This window comes from Athalia rosae, chromosome 2 (genome assembly GCF_917208135.1).
Source record: "Athalia rosae chromosome 2, iyAthRosa1.1, whole genome shotgun sequence".
NCBI classification, from domain to species: domain Eukaryota; kingdom Metazoa; phylum Arthropoda; class Insecta; order Hymenoptera; family Athaliidae; genus Athalia; species Athalia rosae.
The window spans coordinates 10,926,734-10,948,534 of NC_064027.1; the positions used below are offsets into that span (position 1 = coordinate 10,926,734).

The following is a 21,801-nucleotide window of genomic DNA, read 5'->3' on the forward strand; positions in this document are numbered from 1 at the left end:
ATCCCCCCCTCGCCCTTCTCTGTACTATTATTCGATGGCGATCTGATTATTATGTCCCATCATGGGGGGTTCCAAATTTTCTGATTGATAACCCAGGTAGATAAGGTTGATACAAAAAACGCCATGCCTATCTCACTTCTTATGCGATTCATTGATCATCTTTGATAATCCGTCACAACTTCGACTTGAGTGAACACCGAATATTTCTATAATAACTGAAAGGATTGCCAATGTGTAATTATCGTTCCTAATCTTGTCGCCTTTTTGTATCCCTCATTTTGTCATTGATAAAAACATGGAATCTTAATGCTCGGTACAATGTCATCTTACAAACGTCTAAAAATGAAAGGATGATAGATTTTCAATCATTGTACACCCCTCACTGATTTAACTTTCAAATATAAACCGGTCTGGTATCATACGGGAGGAGTGCTTATACGATAGAGTGTTCACAAGCATAAATTGTCTATTCGATTTAATTTGGACCCATCAGCCTGTTCGTTGAACAAAGATTCAGTGCAAAGTTTCAGGATTCGGTATACCTTATTGCCAGTCAAGTTCATCACTCGAGTTCAATTTCAAGTTCAACGTGAAGAAGTCAAGTTCAAATACCTTCTAAGTTCTGGTGCTGACTTCGCTCTACTCTACGCTAAAGAAATTAGTGTTCAAACTTGAAATTATCACTAATGACGAGCATTTTGCCAAGAAGTTATTATTGCATCTTGAATATTAAGGAACCAAATTTGCAAATATATTTTCACTGCAAAAACCCAAAGTTGAAAATCAAATGAATGTAGTGATGTTTTCCCTTCATTATACATTCATAGCTATTTCATACATAAAGACAAAGACGCATTTTTTCGGAGGCCTTTTAGATATTTGGTGTTGATCTTTCTTGGGGTTGGTTGCTACAGATGATCATCAATCGGTCAGAAAAGAAAGCACTGTAGAGAAAACAACATTTTTCGATCAATAACTAATTTGCAGTATTACAGAAAATTTGAGGGTGTTCATTCATGGTTTTTTGAAGAAGACGACGAGATGAAAGGTGGACACAGACGCCACGCGTTTACTTTATAATTTATAACACTTCCAGAGTTTCAGCCATCAACACTGCCATAGCACCTAGTCTGTTTTACACCGTCAACAAACCGATTATAACATCTTGGATTGACTAACAACATCAAGAGTATCGTATTGAATTTGAAGCCACTCGCTATCATCTGTTTATTCACTCAACCATTCATGCAGCATCTTGCCTCTCGATGGATTAGGTCCTACGGGAATAACCACAGTTTCAAGCTTAGCATCGACTTCGACCTGATCCAGTGGTTTCCTCTCTAAAGTTATGAAATACCGAAGTGTCATCCTCGCGCATGGGTGCTTCAACAATCCCGAGCACCTACTCACAGATTCTCAGAAACTACACCTCCCCTTGCACTCCTGCCGCATACCGTACAACTCTCTTCTGTAAGCTACGCTACATTAATGAGCAATTGTAATCATAGGATCATCCAATTTTCGGCTTTCATGGGGAATAAGTTATCGCGTGTAGCTACCCCTGTGATGCTAAGATTCAGTTCTAATCAGATACCTACGATTCAGTCATGCTTATACTCAACGTAATGATAGTCGATGCTTCAGTGTTCAACTGAATTTTCGACTTTGTAATGTCCTGTATGTTTCAATTTTAAAATAGCCATTCGAAAAGGCGAACGAAAAAAACGTATAATTGCCTGATCGCATAGTTGTTCGGTTAACGATTTTCTCTCTCGAAATAATGGCTCTGCGGGAAACTCAATGGAATTGTAGCATGAACTGGAGTATGACTAAGTAGTAAAGTAACAATCTGGTAGGTGGCCACAGGCTTGACCGATTAATCTTATTGTTAGACTCATGCTCATTCCTGTTTACTCTGCCACGGATAGCCGATCGGAGCAGTCGGATCAGTCGGTTCATCGAAGTGGTTGAAATTAAATACTAGTGCTGAAGTTTTAAATTCTACTGCTTCTCAAGACTTTGGTAAGTTATTAAAACAACAAGTTCTCTGAGACCGTGTTTGTTTATGACTATTATCAACTTTTGAATATGTGATCATAGTGTGACTGCTTTTTTGATCATCTATTTTGATTGACTGACTGAAACTTGCGATGGTTGTAAAATTGGCGAATGTATAACACATTGGTCGCCAAATGTTAGACAACGTAGTTTGTCATCATAATAATCCTAGTTCTGGGATACATATTAAAATACTGCTGATTCAGCACATTCAATTTTTTCCAACTTATTGTACAAAAGGATGTGTTGAAAAAGAAATTGCGTGTTGATTATAAAACTAGCAGAATCTCTCTCTCGGTTTTGAACTTCGATTGCCGAATTCCAATTATTGAATGGGTCTTCCTCGAAAATTTCAGAATCCACGAAAATTTCGATGAGCAACGAGTTCTGAAATTCGTGCACTCTTTTAAATCGGTGAATAATAGACAGGATGATGTCTTGGGCACCGGTGTTCGGTGTGAGGCAAAGACTAATGGTCGGTACTTTAAGATTATAGAAAAGAGTCGTCTACCTCGGAAGAGGTAGTGTTTAATATCGGTGAGTGGTTTTAGTTCTCTCTCTTCCGCATCTTTATTATCGTCCGGTTATTGCTGTACGAAACATTTCCAATAATTCTGCTTTCGCTGAGTTTTCTATTTAGTTTCATTCTGTCTGCAATTCCAGCCAAGATCACCGCTTGTCCTTCCTTCCTTTTATTTACCAACGCTCTTTATTTACCTCTGTGACAGCAGTAAGCATGACTTTGACTTGTCGGAATAGGTATATCAACGGTTTTCGAAAAATTCGTCGATCATGAAAGTATATTTCCACTGTGACCAGTACCCGCACCTACACCTGTAGCTACGTTTAAAGTGAACGAAGACAATCTCGTGCTCACTGTACAGCTGATAATAGCCGTGAGAAATGATACAGGTTAATTTTCCAAAAAAGTAATATTTAGTGGTGCTGGTGTCCGGAATGAAAGACCACCGTTTGTTTAACGAGCAGATTCTGTTGTTTTCCGAAATAACATAACCCGACAGTTGCAAGAGGCAGTAATTTTCCCGTCAATATTGGAGGTATCAGGCGATGTGCTTGAAGCCTGCGATGCTTTTTAAAGAAGAAATGTTGACTTTGAGTTGCTTCGGAAGGAGTTGAACTTAAAGCTTGTCGTCTTCGTACGGAGTAGGAGTGCTAGGTGTTTGGAACTTCGGTATTACTGCGTGGGGTAATTAACTATGGCCTAGCTCCTTAAGATCTTGACAAGATAACTTGGCTAATTAGTTCCTAGCAAGTTTGATGCAGCGTTATGATGAAAAGTCAAAGTATACGCAGGTTATTATGTAGATGCAAGTATACTTTTGAGGTACGCTTCGTTAACTCGAATCCGGTCTGAAATCCGTCTAACCATCATCCCTTCACATGCTTACTTGACTAAGTTGTCTTTCTGACAAAAACTTTACAGCGTAGTACAAAAGCGCACCAACAGATGGTGCAGAAACGAATGAACAAATGCCAAAGGATTCCCTTGGTTCTTCGCGAATGCGTGGGTTGGGCAATAATATGATTTTCCGAACGGCTTGAATTACTGACAACAGTGATCGATAGAAACAAAATTAGATATTCCAGGACCGTTTACCTTCATCACGTGTTTGCAATCGTCTGTGTGATTTTTTCCATCCTTTTTTCTGCAATATGCGAGAGGATCGAACGACCATTACTTTATATTGTATCCCAGCGTCGATCAATGGGACAGAAGAACGACGTACGTAAAAATTTATTACCGATGGTACAATGGATTTAATTTTCACAATTTACGTTAGGTTCGAGTATGTGATTCAGTGTATCGGATTGTCCTACATTTTCATGTCGATGAAGAATACTTCATTGGTACCTGGAAAACATTTATTCGGTATCAAATTTGATTTCGCTCGTGGCTAGTAATTCTTCTAACGCGTGAACTTGAAGAAGGGAAATGATGAAGGACAATTCGAGTAAAAAATTTCTGATTCGGCAGCATTTTGAAATATGGCTAGAAGTTTATTTCTCCATCATATAATATTCTTCACAAGACATTTCGATTACCAACCATCGTGCTTAAGAAAGAAACGTATGGAATACAACACTTTCGACGTGACTTCAGAGAGCTCGGAGAGTCATTGTCAGATTCAACAGTATTTAGTGTAGATGTGTATCCTAGGTACGTGTAATGGGATATCCAAGTCGCGTAGACGAGATTGCGGATAGGACCGAGTCACCCTGGTGGAAATATGACTTTCGGTGGTTGAATGGACGAACAGCTTGACGAGGAAAGGGTAGGATGAGCAGAGTGGAAAGTGGACGTCATAGTAGTACATAGTAGTGGTAATATGGACGTCACCGTAGCAGTAGACAGACACTTTACCGCGTTGGATTTGCATGAGCCATGAGACAACAACGACATAAGGTTATACTTCCGTCTGTGACTACTGTTTGTACGTACGTAGATACCTAAGTATGTAAGTACATACGTTTTTTTTAATATTGTTGTAATGTTTATAAAGGGTCATTTCGTGTCACGTCGACCACCGATTGATCATGGCGTTAATCTGCAGTGGATTTCGAGTGATGGAGATTGAAATAGAATTCGTGTCATCTTTTTATTATAGAAGAAAAATCTGAAATCACAAATTCTGAAGAATAGCGAAGTCTAGGTTACTATTTGAGCAGCAAATAGTTATGAGCGTATTCATTAGTAAAATGCTAACAAAACGAATTGAATTTCTATCAAAAAATAGAGAACTTTTGTAACATGTATATCATGTACCTATAACGGGTGCTATCCGCCGAAAAATGTTGGTCACACCGATGCCAACTAGAATTTGTCAAATTCCATTACCTTTTTATTTTCCGTAACAGCCATCGTTATTATTATTTTCATTTTGCGTTGCGTCATAATCTATGATACAACTATACTACAAAAATATCTCTACAGTATGTAGAATTTGTTGGTCGTCAGTGGAATTTATTGCTAAAAAAAAAGAACTCGCGTGTGGAATTTTTTGATTTCACTAGTCCCGCTCACGAGCATACCTTCGTGTTTCCCCACCTCATATTTTTAAATGAATCGACATCTTCCCCTCTTCATTCGAACGCCGAATAAATTCACTATCCATGTTCCTGATTTCGTTTCAATTCATCCATCCAGAATGTATTCCATGATTGAACCTGCCACGTGATATTTTCAACTATTTCCAACTTCGTAGTTGTCATTACTGATATATTTGATGTAAATCACCAAATATGCGATGGTTTCATTCGCTAAAATGTTTTAGTTTATATCCTCGAACATCACAGTTGTCTTGCGACAAAAGTTATTTTGCCAGTTGCACCGCACCTGAACACGGAGCGTTCAAATTTTTCGACTTTTGATTGAAACTAATTGATAAAAAAAACAGCACCAAGAGGTGCAGGATAACCGAAGAAACTAATTATAAAGTTTTGAAATTTTATTCCGATACATGAAATTTGAATTATTATGACATAAATTACTTTATAGTATTGATAAAAGTTATTATCCCATCTCTTATGGCATGCCTTGTAAAAGTCCGGCCTATATAACACGTTCGATTTCAAAATTTATCACAGTTTACGTTATCGTGTATACATTGTACTTTATTGGTTAATTATAACTCGCGAATCGGATCATAATTTCATTTCTCTTGCTTCCGATCATATAACTAATTCTGCCCCAATTATTGGATATAATTACACGAATTTCCGTCATCCAATAAAACAATCGCTCTCATATTTTCGTCATTGTTATAACTGGTATACTTCATTTCTTTTTTTCTTGTTTCAGACGTATGACCCCGTGAAAATTCATCCATAGTGACGGTATACCGCCTATATTGTCCTTTGCACGTATGAAACTGCGTTGCCCAATTTCAAAGACCAATAGCGAAGGTATTGTTGGATGGAAATATAGAGTGAACCTATATTAAGAACAGCGAATTTCCAAATGGGAACGAAAGCTGAATGGGTGAACGGATCGTGGTGAGTGATTTCTTTTTTCTACGAAAACTGGACGAATGATTTGTTCATTTCGTCTCTTATTAGTACGGAATACATTTTCATGCGTAGAACAGGAGTAAAATTCACTCAGTAAAAGTTTGTCAAAAGTATTCACACTATCTTTTACTCCTGTTCCGAATTGAGTTTGGTAACATATATATACGCGTGGTAAACCAGCGCCGCGCGTGGCAGAAATCAGACCTAACATTGAGGAAGCAGCAAGAAAATCGTGTGCATCTATACGACGCACATTCTCAGTGGTTCTGCGTCGAGAAGAAAGGTCTGGCCCTCTGAAGATGGAAATTCTCAACGCAGAGCAGTAAAAAATATCAATTTGCAGCAACGTACACCCGGATTCACCGCGATGGCCAATGGATACAATTCCAGGTAATCTATGAATCTCTAATTCAGATGTGCATCACCCTGCGAGAAATATATTAATCCGTAAGGTGGTAGATAAAACTCGATATCCACAGGCGTAAAAGTCGGAGAGATAACGATATTGATAAATTATAGTAACGTACCATGAGGCTGTCAGAGTTGTAACGATAATTGCTGGCGACGAGGGAGCTGAACTCTTGTAATTAATTTAAGACCACCGGCATAGGCAGCACAGCCTTGCGTTCCGGGGTCAATAATTGAATCGTGTGGTTTCCGCTTTTCTCCTAACCCGCGCCGTTGCAGGTCAGTGTGTGGCAGGTTGGTAGAGAAAAAGATCTATATATACAGAACCAGAGAAAATTCGCGAGAAATAAAAAGAGTCGGAGAAAGTAAAAGACTGCGGGAAGGGAATTCATCCCTGGGTGTTGTTCGGACGGAGTTCGTTCGATCGAGCACATTTATTTTACAAGGGAAACAAACCCTGCACCGTTGTTTTCCCTAGTTTGACACGAGATTTTTTTACTAACTCATCGTGTAAAAAAATATCTGTGCCGTGTATCTGGACCCAAGCACTTGTTACCCTTAAATATCATTATCCCGTGATTTGATAAAAAGGGAAGAATTTTTTACGTTCTGGGTGGTTGTGCTTTCGGCTGTGCTGGTTCAAAGCTACACGACAATATAATACTTGGCTAATTCACCGTAAACACCTGCGCATCGGTATATGAATAGAGTGGAAATTTCCGATACTATACCTTTGTCGAGGTTTATCACCGAATTCCGACCACAAGATCATAAATACGGCAACTTCTGGTAATAACTCAATGATACGCTCAGTAATTTGTAACAATTTCGCCTCCATGCACTTTGAATCGATGCGAATTTGTCAGTTCATTCTGGAGAGCCGAATTGCAGAAAAGAAGAAAAGTATCATGCCCAGTACGTCATCGTGGAGGTACTTCACGTTGACCGTAGACAGTCGAAGATGAAAAATAGAATAAAACATCAACATCTTTTTGGGGAACATGATCCCTTGTCAAAATCTCGTAGGATTGCGGGACTGACGGAAACAGGGTAAAAGGTTATTCGTCTATGACGAGGCGATAATCTATCTCAATTAAACCGTGGACAGCTCCGTTCACAAGGGCGATCGGATATTCGACAGCTGACGGTTCTTCTCTGAGTACATACGTGTTTAATATATGTACCCATAAAAGTGAACAATATTTATGACGTATCTAATGCGTTCTGCGGAATCGTTGCCCCAAAGATTTGTAAATGTCTTTTGGGAAGCATCAGAAAAAGTGGGGTATATTGAAACACGGGATGAATTGGACCACTCCATAGGTGGGACATCGCTTGGTCCATACTTATAGTACCTTCAATATCCCCACAGACTTTTTCCTCTTGAAGTTTGAGCTACGCGGAACAGTTATTGGAGAAATTAGGCATTGCTGCAGCAGCGACTGTGATTGCAAACAGAATGGAGCGGGCGAATACCTATCCGTGTCCATTTGGGGCAAACACCGAAGCACTAGCTTAGGACTTCGGAGTAACATTTCGCCAACTCCAGATTTCGCAAAACGAATTAGTTTAGAACGAGGTATTCCGTAGCGCTGGACTGGAAGATTATACACGAGCGTCAAACCGCGACTGCTACGTAAATCTTTGCTTCGGAGTGAAGCAGTTGAAATAAACTTCTGTGATGCGGTGGACATCGAAGTAATACAGTTGATGTTCCACCGACACGTGTGTGAGTTTTGGATAAAAAATATGACGATTCGTTCAACTGCTGCCGAAAAACTGCAAATATGTATTTTGAATGGATTTCGCATGATTCATTTGCAGAGTCCAACCATTTCTCTCGACGATCATGACGCATCGTTGGAAAATTCTGTATTGATTTAATGGCACAAACGTGGGAAATTTTTCAGCGAATGCATTCCGAAATTGCGAATGTTGAATTGAACAAAGAATGATGTGTACACATGGCTCGATCATAAATGGTGCAGTTAGACACTACGCGATGAGAGTTAAGTTGGCACAAAATATCCCTAGGGGAAATTTACAGCAGAGGTGGTGATCGTGAGCGGTTCGACTACTCTGTCTTCGTGATCTTTATGAATCAGATATCGAAGTCTACGAAAGTGGTCCGTGAGCAGAAGTATGACGAAGATGAAAGACGTTCGCGAAGATATGAACGAAGAGTGGAATCACGGAAAACTCAAGAAAAAGTGAAGAATAACCTATCGCACTAAGATCCCTGCACATTTGGGTACGAAAATAGATTGCAGAATTTTTTCGTGCATTTGTGGTATACCTATTTTTTTTCATTCTTCTATTCGCACATCTCTAGCGAAATTTTTCTCCATTTCTCGGAAAATGAAGATTTAGAGAATTTATGATAATATATGTATACCGTATCATAACTCCCCTCTCCGTTCGGCTGGCGACGGGCAGGTTTTGAGCGTGCGAAGTAGTTACGGGTGCCTCGCTAGACTCGCATCCGGGTCTTAGATCTCGAGATTTTCGGCTATTTAACAGAACTGCGGAATCAGACCCTTGCGCACACCGTTGGGGTCACCGCGTAGACTCCTTAGCGCCTCGAGGCGGATCGGTCGCCCTTCCTTACTCAACTAATATTGTAAGGTTCGGGTTACCACAAAGCCACCAGCGACTTATGGGATACCATTATTAATACTTGCAAAATACGCGTGAAACTCTAGAGTGTACATGGAGGAAAGGTGGGAAAGACGGGCTGGCTTAGACAATCAGGCTCACAATCGAGATCCGAATCGATAAATTTACAAACTTTTTCCGGAAACCGATGACAAGGTCCTACCTCGAAGGTTCGAAGATCGCCAAAAAAACGAATTCTTAGATTTTGTTTCACAAATTTGCTGATATCTTATCCGGCTCTGAGAACTCATCAGACTTTCGTTGTACCCACGAAATTTTGTACTGCGTTACCCGATATTTTCGATCAATCGGATTATGTAATTGAAAATGAGATACCACGAAATTCCGTATTTCTAACTCGTGTTTCTCGACAATGGATTCTACCGGTCATGGTCACGTCAAAACTTTTTCCGGCGAATCTCGAAAATGTAATAGACGCCTAGTTCTTTTTGTCTCCATGGATGTTCGTCGATGCGTTCAACTTTTATTTACATTTTAAAATTGACTGGGTTTCTTCGTGGGTCGCATTGTAGTGTATCTTGTGATGTAGAAATACCAGGTATCTGTACTGGGTAGTACTTCGCATTGCAGATATACCATTTTAGTTTTTATTGAATTGGATGACGCTAACTTTCCTAAATTGAAAGGTAAGCTTGCCAACAAAGTTTCAGTCTTAAACCAACCTACAGCGATCACGAGCTTAACACTTGCAGTGTCCGCACAAAGTTCAGTGCTCCTCCCATCCGCTGCTGACGCTCTACGGAATTTCTGTGTCTCTATACATTGCTGTACTGCAGCTGCATTCACTGAGTCTGGTGCATAGAGTACAATGTTCGAAGAAAATAAAAAAATATGTGCGTTCCGGCGCAAACGAAGTTACAGTTTTCACGTACATTTCATTTGTGTGATTCAGTCGGTGTTATCCATCCATTAGCTCTCGATAATGTACCATCAATCTTTCGCGGCACACAGCGACTCACATGGACACGCATGTATATCCCCGGCTGTCGCGAACGGCCCCATAGTATCTCAGCATCAGGTTTGTGCTCGTAGATTTTCGACCAAATAATGTCGAAGTACGATATAACGTGTGGCTTCAACATTGTGGCGTTACGAGTAAAGAATAGAGAAATCAAATTGAGCGTAAGGTACTCGGAGATTTCGGGAAAATCCTATTCGTCGATTATTTTTTTTTCACTTCTTCGGAAGCGCTATGAGCGGGTGGAAATATAAGTGAGCAAAGTTATGGCGGGGATGGAATAAGTCCAGATTCAGAGAAGACGACCCCATACTCAATTTTCGACCGAAATAAGGCGGCCCTCGGAATATAGGAGACAAGGAATACGTGGTCGGTAATAAGGATGGTACGGCTGGATCCGTTATTCTTAATATCACAAGGCGAACTCTCGTGAATCGTGACCAGGCTCATATCCGCGTTTATCCATTTCCAGAAAATATCCGTTATGCGCTGGAGACTTTTATCATTTCACAAATTTCGACCGATAATATCGTCGGAGAATATCTTAGAACTCCATAGCTCAACATTTCTATTCGCACACACGTGGTGTTGATAAATCGCTGCGGGATTTCATCTGCACGATATATCCTTGGACGATACCGCGACCACGGAATGAATAAACAATTATACCGACTCCGCGAACAGGATTATACGAAAATTTAGTATTTTATTCGTTTGAACTTTGATATCTACGGTGATATTTCACTGGACAACGAAGTAGTAACAGATGCTTGTAATATATTGCGGATGGTTTCCTCTTCCGAAAACCGAGGCTACGCCCCAAATCTGACTGACCATAGATATATGCTACCTCGTAGTGTTTGTTCGTTCCGTCAACGCGTTTCATCTGTTCAGCGAAATCCGAACGAAGTAGGAATTTTCTGCGATAATCGTCCACCGAGACGACGGATCGAGCCATTAGTTGTGTCGCAAACCGAGTCAAGTGAGATGCCCAATGAACTAAATTCCGGTAGTACGTAGTAACGCTTTGGGAGAATATGGAAAACGAGAATCGCGGACCTGGTTCGTTGAAAGAAAACTCCGTGCATTGCGGGGTGCTTCCGAAAATGGTGTATTATAAAACCACGGAAAAATGAGCAGCAAACTTTTGCCAAAGTCATTAAACTAACTTATATTTCCGACGTAAATATCGTTAGAGAATCAGGTATAAAATCTTTTTGTAAACTTTTCTTAAATAAACTGAATTCTTTCTTTAAAAATTCAGACGATAACAAGCGTGTCACGTAGCCAACATTTTTAATTGAATTTTAATTTTAAATGCAGTTAAGTTATAAGAAAAGACTTTCGACCTTACCGTCACCTTTCATATTTCACAACTCGGCCTACGTCGGCGAGCGTTCTTGAAGGAAAAAAAATTGTCAAGGTAAAACCTAGTGGACACTCTACGCGATTTTGAATTCGGAATAATTTGAGAAACCTACTACAGCCTTGAAAAATGACCACGATAAATTGCGCTCACACGCAACGCTGCGTCGAAAATCATCTTGATCGAACACCTGATTGAATGGAATAACAAACGAACCGACAAAGTATTTCGCAGAGTTCCGTGACGTGATTTTGTGAAATCCGATAAGATCTCAGGCGTCCAATGAGGAGCGCTCGAACGTTTAATCGATGATGACGGAGTGTCATTTTTTGATATCTCGGCACGTGTTTGCACAGCAGCGCGTAGTGTGGATAATACAGGACCAGAAATTTTTTCGTATTCCACATCCTTACCGCTCCCTAGAATTTATTTCAAAGTTTACTCTCCTCTGCCGCGCAGTGGGAGACTAGCAAGGGAATAAACATAATTTGAATAAAACTTCTGCGCTTGCAACTCCACATTGTTAAGCTTGTTTTGTAAGTTTTTAGAATGCAGATGCTGACTTCGGTTTGTTGAAACTCTTTCCCGCCTTTTTTTGTGCTTAACGAAGGAATGTTTTGTTTTTTACAGTTTTCTTTTGTTCGACTCTTTTCTTTTATATCCTGTACACTGCGTAATTAAATTTGAAACATACCGCAGTAAAAGTATCTTATACACTGTACGTACCTTTCGCGTTGTGCAGCCCGATACTATACCGAGGTTGGGTACTTTAGGATGGTGGGTAGGAGTAATTTTAATGGGCAATTTGCTTATCCAGTAATAGAGTAAGCTTCGTTCGCTGAAACTTTGATAAAATTTACTCCCGTTTATCATATCATCTTACTCGTCCCTTCGTTCGATAAACTCCGTAGTGTATAACGAACGGCGTTTTCCAAACCCGTCGTCATCCGAAAAAATCCGACGAATTTCACGGTCAATATTTTCTAAAAGAACATCGGTGAAAGATCCCTGTACGATAGATGCGGGTCTTTTATCCCATGAGTGAAAACGCCGGAACTCTTTTTTCGCTATGTATTAACAAAACAAAAAGAGAAAACAATGTAGTGACCATTTCAAAGTCCCTGAGGCAATTCACCGCGCAACTATTAAAACTATCAAAACGAAATGATGCTCTCGATGTATAAAATCTCGCTAGCAACTCTTTCTCACTCGGGGCTTTATGGTGCATCCGCATCGCCAAAGGACTATGCGGGCGGTTTTTGGTACAGTTATACGTGTACCATGCAGGTCTATTTTCGTAGTAATGTTCGCTCGCTTCCTTATTTCACGTGGCTCTTATTATTCTGGTTTCAAGTTAAAGTTATGCAAAGGAATGAACTCACAGCTACCTCTTTCAGAAGTCCAAATCCTTGTTCCTACCACGTTGAGAGTACGGCACGGTGGTACCGACTACCTGTGCATTGTGAGGAAAGAGATCAACGGAAATAATAGGAGTGATGCTTCCGCTTTCCAAACATGCACTAGGGAGCATTTGCTGACCGTAAACTTGAGGGGTCGTTCTTTCCCCGTTCGAAACTGCTGTCCAAATGTATTTTGCCCCCGTTCTGTTTAACCGAGTGAGCAACGAAATCTTTCAGACTTTCGGTACCCTTAATCCTAACCGATACGATGTGGAGAGCAAACATTAGAAGTTGAAAGCGTACAAGTTTGCCCGAGGAAACCGAACGGTAAATATTCTTTTACTACTACATATGTTTTCCAAAGTATCTCCGCCACGTGCGTCGGGCCGATAAGAAAATTTCCGTTTTCTTTTCAATACTTATCAAAAACCTCGCATCTCACGGTAAAAAATATAGGTACCTAACTACTGTAGACGCGTAAAGTTTAGAGCCTTCAGTTTGGAGTTTTATATTTGCGAAGAAAAAAATGATAGCGCAGGAATTCAAAAAGGTTTAGAAGTTTGGAGTATTCTACGTCTGATGACTCATTTTTGAATTTCGAAAAAAAAATACACCAATGACTGTGACCATTGAAAGGTCAGAAAACGTGTTTTTTCGGAGTTAACCGAAGTCGTTATTCGTTAGAAAAGCATTCGAAAAATTCGTAAAAAATTCTGAGCTGCTGCTGGATGATTTCTCAGAAGGATCCCGTTGAAAAATTAAAAGAAACTCACTACATTGTAGTGACGCCCGGTGCGGAGAAATCTGATAATGCAGTGACGCTGTAACGTTACGACGAAGATTAAATTCAAAAGTTGCTCCAGAATAGCTGGACGCTTTTTGGGAAAAAATTGCTTTCGAAGGAACTCCGATTAAATGTTACCTCACCCAAACATGGTCTGGCTTTGCAGTTCGTGCGAGGCATACTGCAGACGTCACCACCATTGCAGACGTCGTTTCCTATTTCGCTAATGAGTGAAACTGCGGCATCTGAGCAGAAACCATCACCGTCAACCTCTTACCTGGTTTAGACTCGGTTGTGCGCATTGCTTCGAAAATTGCTAGATAGTTATCGAATTAGTGACTGGTTATGCGTGACACTCGTCATTGAAATACCGCCTTGTATATCACGACTTGATACTTGATTAGAAGGAAAAAATCATAAAACCTTCCAACGGGACATGTGAAAAAAAATAATGCAGAAGTTACCGTGCACTCGTAAAAAACCGTAAAATTCATTTTGACTTGCAACAAATTGTTTTTCGTGCACAATTATTGACCCTTTATTTTTTCACACGGCCCGAGAAACGGGGTCGCTGACCCGATGGGGTTGAAATTTAAGCACTGAGTATTACATGAATAAAGAGATAAAGTGAAATTAGTGCAACACCATTGCTTATACATAAAGTTCGTGTGGTTTGGGAGATTTGCCAAAATTATTCCATATTTCTGTACGCCAGGAAAAAAGAAACGAGATGAGATGCGCATATACACGTGATATAAAAGTCGTGCGAAGTTCATTTGGCTTTTAACCCAAATCTGCAACGATATGTAAGGTGGGGAATAACATTTAGGAACGGGTCGACGACGGCAGGCAAATGAATTCTATGCCCACCCATGCAAAACTGCTCTATATACCTAAACTAATATTGTGGTAAAAATTGTAGCGATTTTAAAATTGGGGGTTCGGTACGTACGAAGTTAAACGAAGTTCACCCCAGGGGTCTGAAGGCATATATTTTTTTCACAGCTTATGAGGTGGGTTCTTTTATTATTAAAGGATCGGCGTACTTTGCTGATGTAACAAACTTGACGATGGCGTTTAATGCTAGAGTTTTCACGGGCGCGCCAATCTGTATCGAATTTTTAAGGTTATTAATTATTTAACACCGAGGAAACATGCACGAGTACGTTTACCTATACTTGTCGCGGGGCTGCTGTATTATTCAAACTCGTTTCCTACAAGAATTTCAAACTTTTTTTCTCCGCTTTTATTCTTTCGAAGAAACTCTTGAAAGATTCAAGATAACTTTTGCAATTTCTATAGAGGTATTCATAGGTTGGTACACGTTGCACTAAATTTTCTCCATCTTTCTTCAGAGGGAATTTCTTTCGACGTTATTTAATCTCTGGGATCGTCACGTATCGCGGAAAAAAGTCTTCCAGAATATCCCTCCTCTCTCGTATCAAACGACGAAACCTTGTCCATTTGCTGACGAATTATTCTGCTTCCAACTTGCTCACAGCAATTTTTTTATTTCTTACTTTGTTCCACAAGAGAGCTAGGTTTTCTACGTGCGAATAAAATTCAAATGCTCTCCATCAATCTATCAATATCTCGAGCCCTCGTCCGGACATTTCGTCCAATTTTCAAACTTTAAGAATCATAAGTTAAATCTGTAATCAGAATTATTTCCAAGATATAGAACTCCACCAATTTTTCAGTATTCAGCCACCTGTTCTATTGAAATTTTTTTTTCTCATTGCCGAACGCTAATTTTCTCGTTCAATTATTTCGAAGTCATATCGTATATTTTACGAGAAGAAGAATTTAATCACCCCAAGGGATTTCACGATCCGAATATTGCTGCTCGAAATATTTCGATGTGATTACACTACTGTAGAGTGCGTCAATTCCGCGAGACTAGCTCGAAAGAAACCCAGAATTCTTCGGTTCGCGATGGTCTACCGGTACCCGCTCACTAATTTTAACCAACGTGTGCTAATTAGGTAGTAGAATCAAGTATGCAATGTGTGTACCCGGCGTTAAATTACTGTTACAACAGCCCAGGGGTTAGTACCAAGGTAGATATACACTCCGAATGAAGACGCGCTCGCTAGTTCGTGTTCGAGTTATAAGAGTTTAAAAAGCTCGTTGCAAGCGCACAGTGCCGTTCATCCGACTAATTTCACCAGCCCTGCGGAAATAAAAATTCTCTGTGCACTGCAAACCTCGTGGAAGAAATCAGGCGAGTCTATGAAGTGATTCGAATCGAAATTCATCGGAGGATTCAGGGTTGAGATAAACGGACAATTATCTCGAATCCATCTTGAATACATTTTGCGTCAATTTGAAAGGTGGTGGAACAGAACAAAAAAAAAACCTAAACTCCCTGAACAAGGATCTACCTAATGTGGTTCTATATGATGAGAGACCCTCAGAATTGTTTCATCTCACAATAAGCTTCTTAGTCCATAACTTTGAGGGCGGGTGTATTTTACCTTAAATCATGCGTAATTTATCCTGCCAATTTCAGCGTTTCATTACGTTTGCGCAATAGCGATTCATTTTTATTCTTCGCCTCGTAGGCTCAGCGTTCACTGATGTGAATATGTATAAACTGTTTGTAAGCGAAATGGCCACTTCACCAAGAACTTCAGGTTCAAGTGAAGTAAGCGAATAACGGTTATATTTACGGTAATAATAATATTATGTTAATTTTCATGGCGAATATTACCTTCTTCAACTGTAAGAATACAGTACTCGTTCAACGTTTGAGCCAGAAGGTTAATTGGTGTACATTTTCAACTGTACTTCAAGTACTTACCGCGTCACAGTCGGTCGAAACCAACAGCATTAGCAACAGCAATGGCAAAATCTGTAGACGGTTAAGGAAATTGAACCATTTGTAGGAATCGCAGTGTCTACAGCCCGAAATTGAATCTTCTTAATTGCGAATGATGTTGCTTCCGTTTGAACATCACCGGATAACCCTACCTACCGCCCAGACGTGAGTGCCTTCCACTAGATGTTTCCGACTGATTGAAATCGACGAAATCAACCTGATCCTAACCCCATACGTACGTAGGTACCATGACTTTTATGTACGTACAAATGTACAATGCGTGGACGTACCTACATACCCGTATACGTATAAACCTGAGGAAGATCGTACATTGGGGATCAAGGCACATCGCATCGGCCCCACAAATCTACCATTTCGGTGGTTACCCGCTGGAATTTCGTTACACGCCCGCGGAGTGATTTGATTCTTTATTCATCGTACCAACGAAAATCCTTTCGAAGGGAGGCGCGTATACGAAAACGTTTGTTTCGTTATACCCATTCAAAATCGACCATGAAACTGGATTTTTAATGGCCTCCTACCCAGTTGTGGGTTCATTCGAATGATTCATGGCTTCTGTAATTTATAACAAATGCGATGTTAAGATGGGAATAACAGCTACATGGGTACAGGGAGGAATAGACAACGACGGAACAGGTCACATGAATGATAGCCTTTATTCTGAATAAGACTTGGGAACAAATGAGCAGCGAGATAGTTTTATTTCCTCATTATTTAAGAGAGCGGGAGGGCAGGGCATGGAACGTTACGGGTTGGAAAAGAGTGAACAGAACGAACGTAGAAAAGTTTCTCAAACTTGACAGGTCAGATGAATTGGCTGTCAAAAATAGGTTTGTTTGCTTACTTGGCCGCGTACAAGTTTGCTTCACATTTTCCTCTTTCCATGGGTTTTGAACTCCCGCACGAAGCAGTCCGAGGGGCATGAGTGAACTTTACGGCAAATCTTGAAACGCCAACGCGCGACGTGGAAACACTACATGACCAGTCGAATCACGGTTCTGTTTTGCGTTCACCATTCAGAGATTTCAGTGTGTTATTCACATACGGGTGAATGCTTTGATCTGTTCGACTGTGGCGCTTTATTCCATTTAACCGAGATTTCACAATCTGTGGTTCCACCGACTCTGTACCGAAACGTTTATTTACCGAGAAAGCAAACGATGAAATGAAGTTGAATTCTCCGGAAGCACTCTTACGTACACCAGCGGTGATTGTAAGCCTGTAAGTCCGTTGAAAGGGATCTTTTATTCAAATTCCAGCAAATTTTACCTCAAGTGATAATCTGATTACGACGTTTGTTTCATTGCTTCCGTTTACCCTTACCGAAAGTCAGAGGTGGATCAGACCGTTTCGCTTATCCTAGCCGTCGTGCGCGATATCACTTCGTATCGGCGATACGACATTGGCTCGAACTTCCCAAACGAATCTGTGCACGGCTGAAGGCGCGGGATCTTAAAGGAGGACCGTCTAACGAGAAACTGTGACGAAAGGTCACGTATCGATCCGTAGAGCTACAGAGGTGGGCGGGTGTATCGGGAAAATCAAAGTTTCTCACAATCGGTCAGTGAACGTCGTGTGCAGAGATGGCGAAAATAACCCCCTCTGTTTACGGAATGCCCTTTCGAACTCGAGTGTGCGTATAACCACCCTCGAAAATGTGGTCCAGGATACAAGCATCATGCGTCCAACTCGTTGCCGCAATGCCAAGAGAAGAGCCAAGCTTTGAAAACCCTCACACTCGGTAAGATATCGCCTTTTACAGTCCTTTCAAAAAGACATTCGCCAAACGACATATGAGTCGACTCGTGTCAGTTCAAGATTGGTGAATTAAAGTCATCCGTAAAAAATAGTCTCGATACAGCTAGGCACTCTGAGCTTCGACACTGTACTCTGAGTATTTATTCTTCTACACCCCTGGCTTTGCTTTGGTCACAAGCTACAAGTCCGAGCGGTAAAACCTAATAGATCTCTCGCTGCAAGACTTTCGGATTCGGATCGTCCCGGTTGCTCAAATGCGTCTCTCGAGGGTTCCTGCCACTTCCTTTTAATTCTACCTCCGTAAGACTTGAAAGTAATATTCACGTTTTTTCTTTCTTTACTACCCACGAGTTGAAGGTCATAAATCGAGTGCGACTAATCGCCGTTAATTCGGTTACATAACCCTGAAGTTTTGAGTAGGGTGAGAGGGGATGTTAAAGTGGAATTTAAAAGTGCTTTATCACCGTTTTGAACCGCCATGTTCGCTTTTCTTCCGCCTTGACGTATTCCGGTAACGCTTCTGTTTTTCTAGTATTTTCTATTTGCACAAATTATCATTCGGGTAGTCGCGAGAGCGCTTCACTGACTATAATTTATTCCGAAGCTACTACGAAAATTTTTCAAGTTTTGTGGTTTTCCCGTTCTGCACCTGATGTTCAATTGTGCAGTACAGTTAAGGCATGAAGCCGTCTGAAGCATCGTATCAATATTGCATGAGGTATAAATAGGAGGCAATACGGCAAAGCTGAGAGAATTCTACGTTTCTTTGCTTTTGGCTTTTGACCTTATTGTTAAAAATTTATGAGAATATTATTTGTCTTGTTGCAGAAACTGCTCGCTATATTTACTCTTTTTCAAGTAATGCATTACCATTGTTCTACCTCACGAATTCTGCAAGGATTTGATTCGCTGGGTCACGACTTTGTCGTTTGAGAGACTTGAAATAATAGATTTTATTTAATTTCTCGAATTATAGCACTTTGAAGACTATTTGCAATTCAGATAAGTCTTCGGGGCTGAATGAACGAAGGTTTCAGTAAAGTAGGTACTTATCGAAAGAATTTTCAGATTGACGGAAAGGCGTGATTCTCTTTTTTCAATTAAACCTTTCTAACCGTCCATCGCTCCAAAATTAATTAAACCGATCGATTTTTCAGAAGTCTCATTATTCTCGGTTAAGAATCTGAACAGCTATGATTGGAACCGATCGGACTGACTGCTTGAAAACATCTACTCAGATCCCATCGGACGACCATTTTTGAAACATCAATCGCCCATTCGATATAAAAATTTATTTCAAACTGGATGAATTACCTTTTCCATCATATACGAACGTAGGTTTCTATGAAATGACCAGAAGCGTTTTGTTGATACATCAATCGTATCATCTCTGTAGCGTGAGTGAAAATCTATTCCGGCGAAGTACAAAGCGTGATCGATAACTTCGATATTGGATTCTCAAAATTACGTCATAAGCTCGAGGTGATTCGGTTTCAAATTTTGGTCTACCGTGGACCGACCACTGATCCGTACAGGCATGCTGATTTACATTTCTATAATGATCGTTTGAAAGGAAATATTATTTGATGGAAACGAGATTCCGAGTGGATTTCATCGTAACCTTGGAATATGGTTGCGAATTTTGTCGGAAAAATGAGCGATACGAGGAGCGTCGGTGATTCAATGGATTAATTCATATTCGAGCATCAGATAAAGCGGATATGGGTTCGAAAAAACTTGCGCTACGGGTCGCGTGGGAATTGCCCGAAATTGCAAAACTGGGATGAACCCTCAGAATTTATTGATGAACTCGTGGAAAAGTGGCATGCGAAGTATGGGCTTCATTTTTTCACTTACCAAAAAACTCGGGATGTCCTTCGTCGCACTCCGCCGTCTCCGAAGGCAATTTTGAATTCCTCGGGTTCGAGAAAAATGTGGTTGCACTGAATTTCCAACACAATCATCTGCCTGGAACAGAAATTTTGATAATTTGATGCTTGATAAGCTGTTCAGTATTCGAAAACAAATATAAACGACGTTAATTTGATCCAGTTGAAAAACAAAGGTGAGCATGTGAGACTTTGTGCACTTGTAATGAACTATATTTCATCATCCGAATGCTGTTATTCGAAAAAGAAGACACGAACGGTAGGAAAAATTTAATCAAGGTTGAGATTTTATTGAGAAGAATTTCAGTCAATTTTCAACGAAATTCATGCAGGTTCCGAATTGACCTCGTGTGCACTTTGTGTATGAGGTTCACATGAATTTTTGAGTATTCGCGCAAGCCCGATCTTTTGCGATCGACATATGGAGGAACCGGTAAAATGAAAGAATCGAAATAACACAACGGTCTTTCGAACCGGAGGCCAAACATCAATGTTTACGAATGGGGCATTGCGGGTTTGCATGACGGGAATATGAACGTAGATAAATTTTTACGCAGAATATTTTCAAATGGAAGAAGGAATTTTCACCGCGATGCCCCATCTATATATACATATTTTCGGTTGAGCGATAATTTGAAATATTGTTTCACGGACGTGAAGTGAAAAAGAAAGTTCGCAAGTGAACGAAGAAAAACGTAACAATCGCGAAAGTTCAATCGCGTCTGGATTCGTCATTCAGAGGTGATCGTATCGTAGTAACTATTCGAAGCGATCAGATCGGAAGCGACCTTCATTTCCACCGCTTTCGTGTATATCCATCTTTACAGCTTTGTTTGCGGGCAATTCACCTCAACGATTCCGCATTTGCGTACATAGGTACAAATGCTTATCCAGTTCATTGACACACATTTCATTTTAGTTTCGGCAAAGAAAGATATTGCGATAGTTTTCACGTGGTAAAAGTTTTAAAAAATGTGTGCAGTAAAGATGAAGTGAAAACTCTCAGCACAAAAAGGAGAGAGAAGAGAAAAATGAGAACTGCAGGTAAATGAATGAGTCCTTCGCAATTAAGGAGTAGAGTACAGAAAAACGCTACAGCTGCTACATATTCAAAGAATTAGGTTACTGGCGTAGAAATTTATGGAACTTCGGATAATGGTGGAGATGTTATTCCCAGTAATTGGTGCTTGCCTTCGTTTGGTCGTACAATATATTTAGGAAATGGATATTTTATCGATTGTTTCGAACAAGTGTTATCTTCAGTCACTTAAATATTACATCGAAAATCGTCCGTAGCGCAGTGTGGGGTATCGAATCGGTAAAGTTTCTTTTAGGAGCTGCTGCTGCAGTACAGGTTGCGGAGATAAAGTGTCTAAATCGGATCGATTCTTGGCCAGCGACCGTTGTAAGTTATTCGGGACCCTTGGTTCGTTCAATTTTTTTTTTTTTTTTTTTTCTCCCATATCTGCATCTTAGGTCGACGTGTCTACTGTCATAGCCCGTATGACGATATATAGTGGCTATATAAGATGTGCCAGCGCTGAAAAAGAGAGTCCGCAGCGAGCGTGGAGGAAGTCCGAAGGGACCTCTCGGCAAATATATAAAGTTATTTCTCGGAATCGGAAGTTTTCCC

General features: G+C 40.3%; 1 protein-coding gene and 1 long non-coding RNA gene across 2 annotated transcripts in view; one reads left to right on the top strand and one right to left on the bottom strand.

The window, feature by feature from the left end:
* The window catches only part of LOC105685112 (TWiK family of potassium channels protein 18-like), a 186,595-nt gene that overhangs the window by 58,063 nt on the left and 106,731 nt on the right, over positions 1 to 21,801 (bottom strand). The window contains exon 3 of the mRNA XM_012398961.3: positions 20,137 to 20,247. The gene's annotated coding sequence lies outside the window, so the exon portion shown is untranslated. The remainder of the gene's footprint in view (positions 1 to 20,136; positions 20,248 to 21,801) is intronic.
* Positions 1,923 to 21,801, top strand: part of LOC125500093 — a 38,541-nt gene continuing 18,662 nt past the window's right edge. Inside the window, exons 1-3 of the long non-coding RNA XR_007277283.1 lie at positions 1,923 to 2,022; positions 5,879 to 6,072; positions 6,268 to 6,477. This is a non-coding gene — a long non-coding RNA (uncharacterized LOC125500093). The remainder of the gene's footprint in view (positions 2,023 to 5,878; positions 6,073 to 6,267; positions 6,478 to 21,801) is intronic.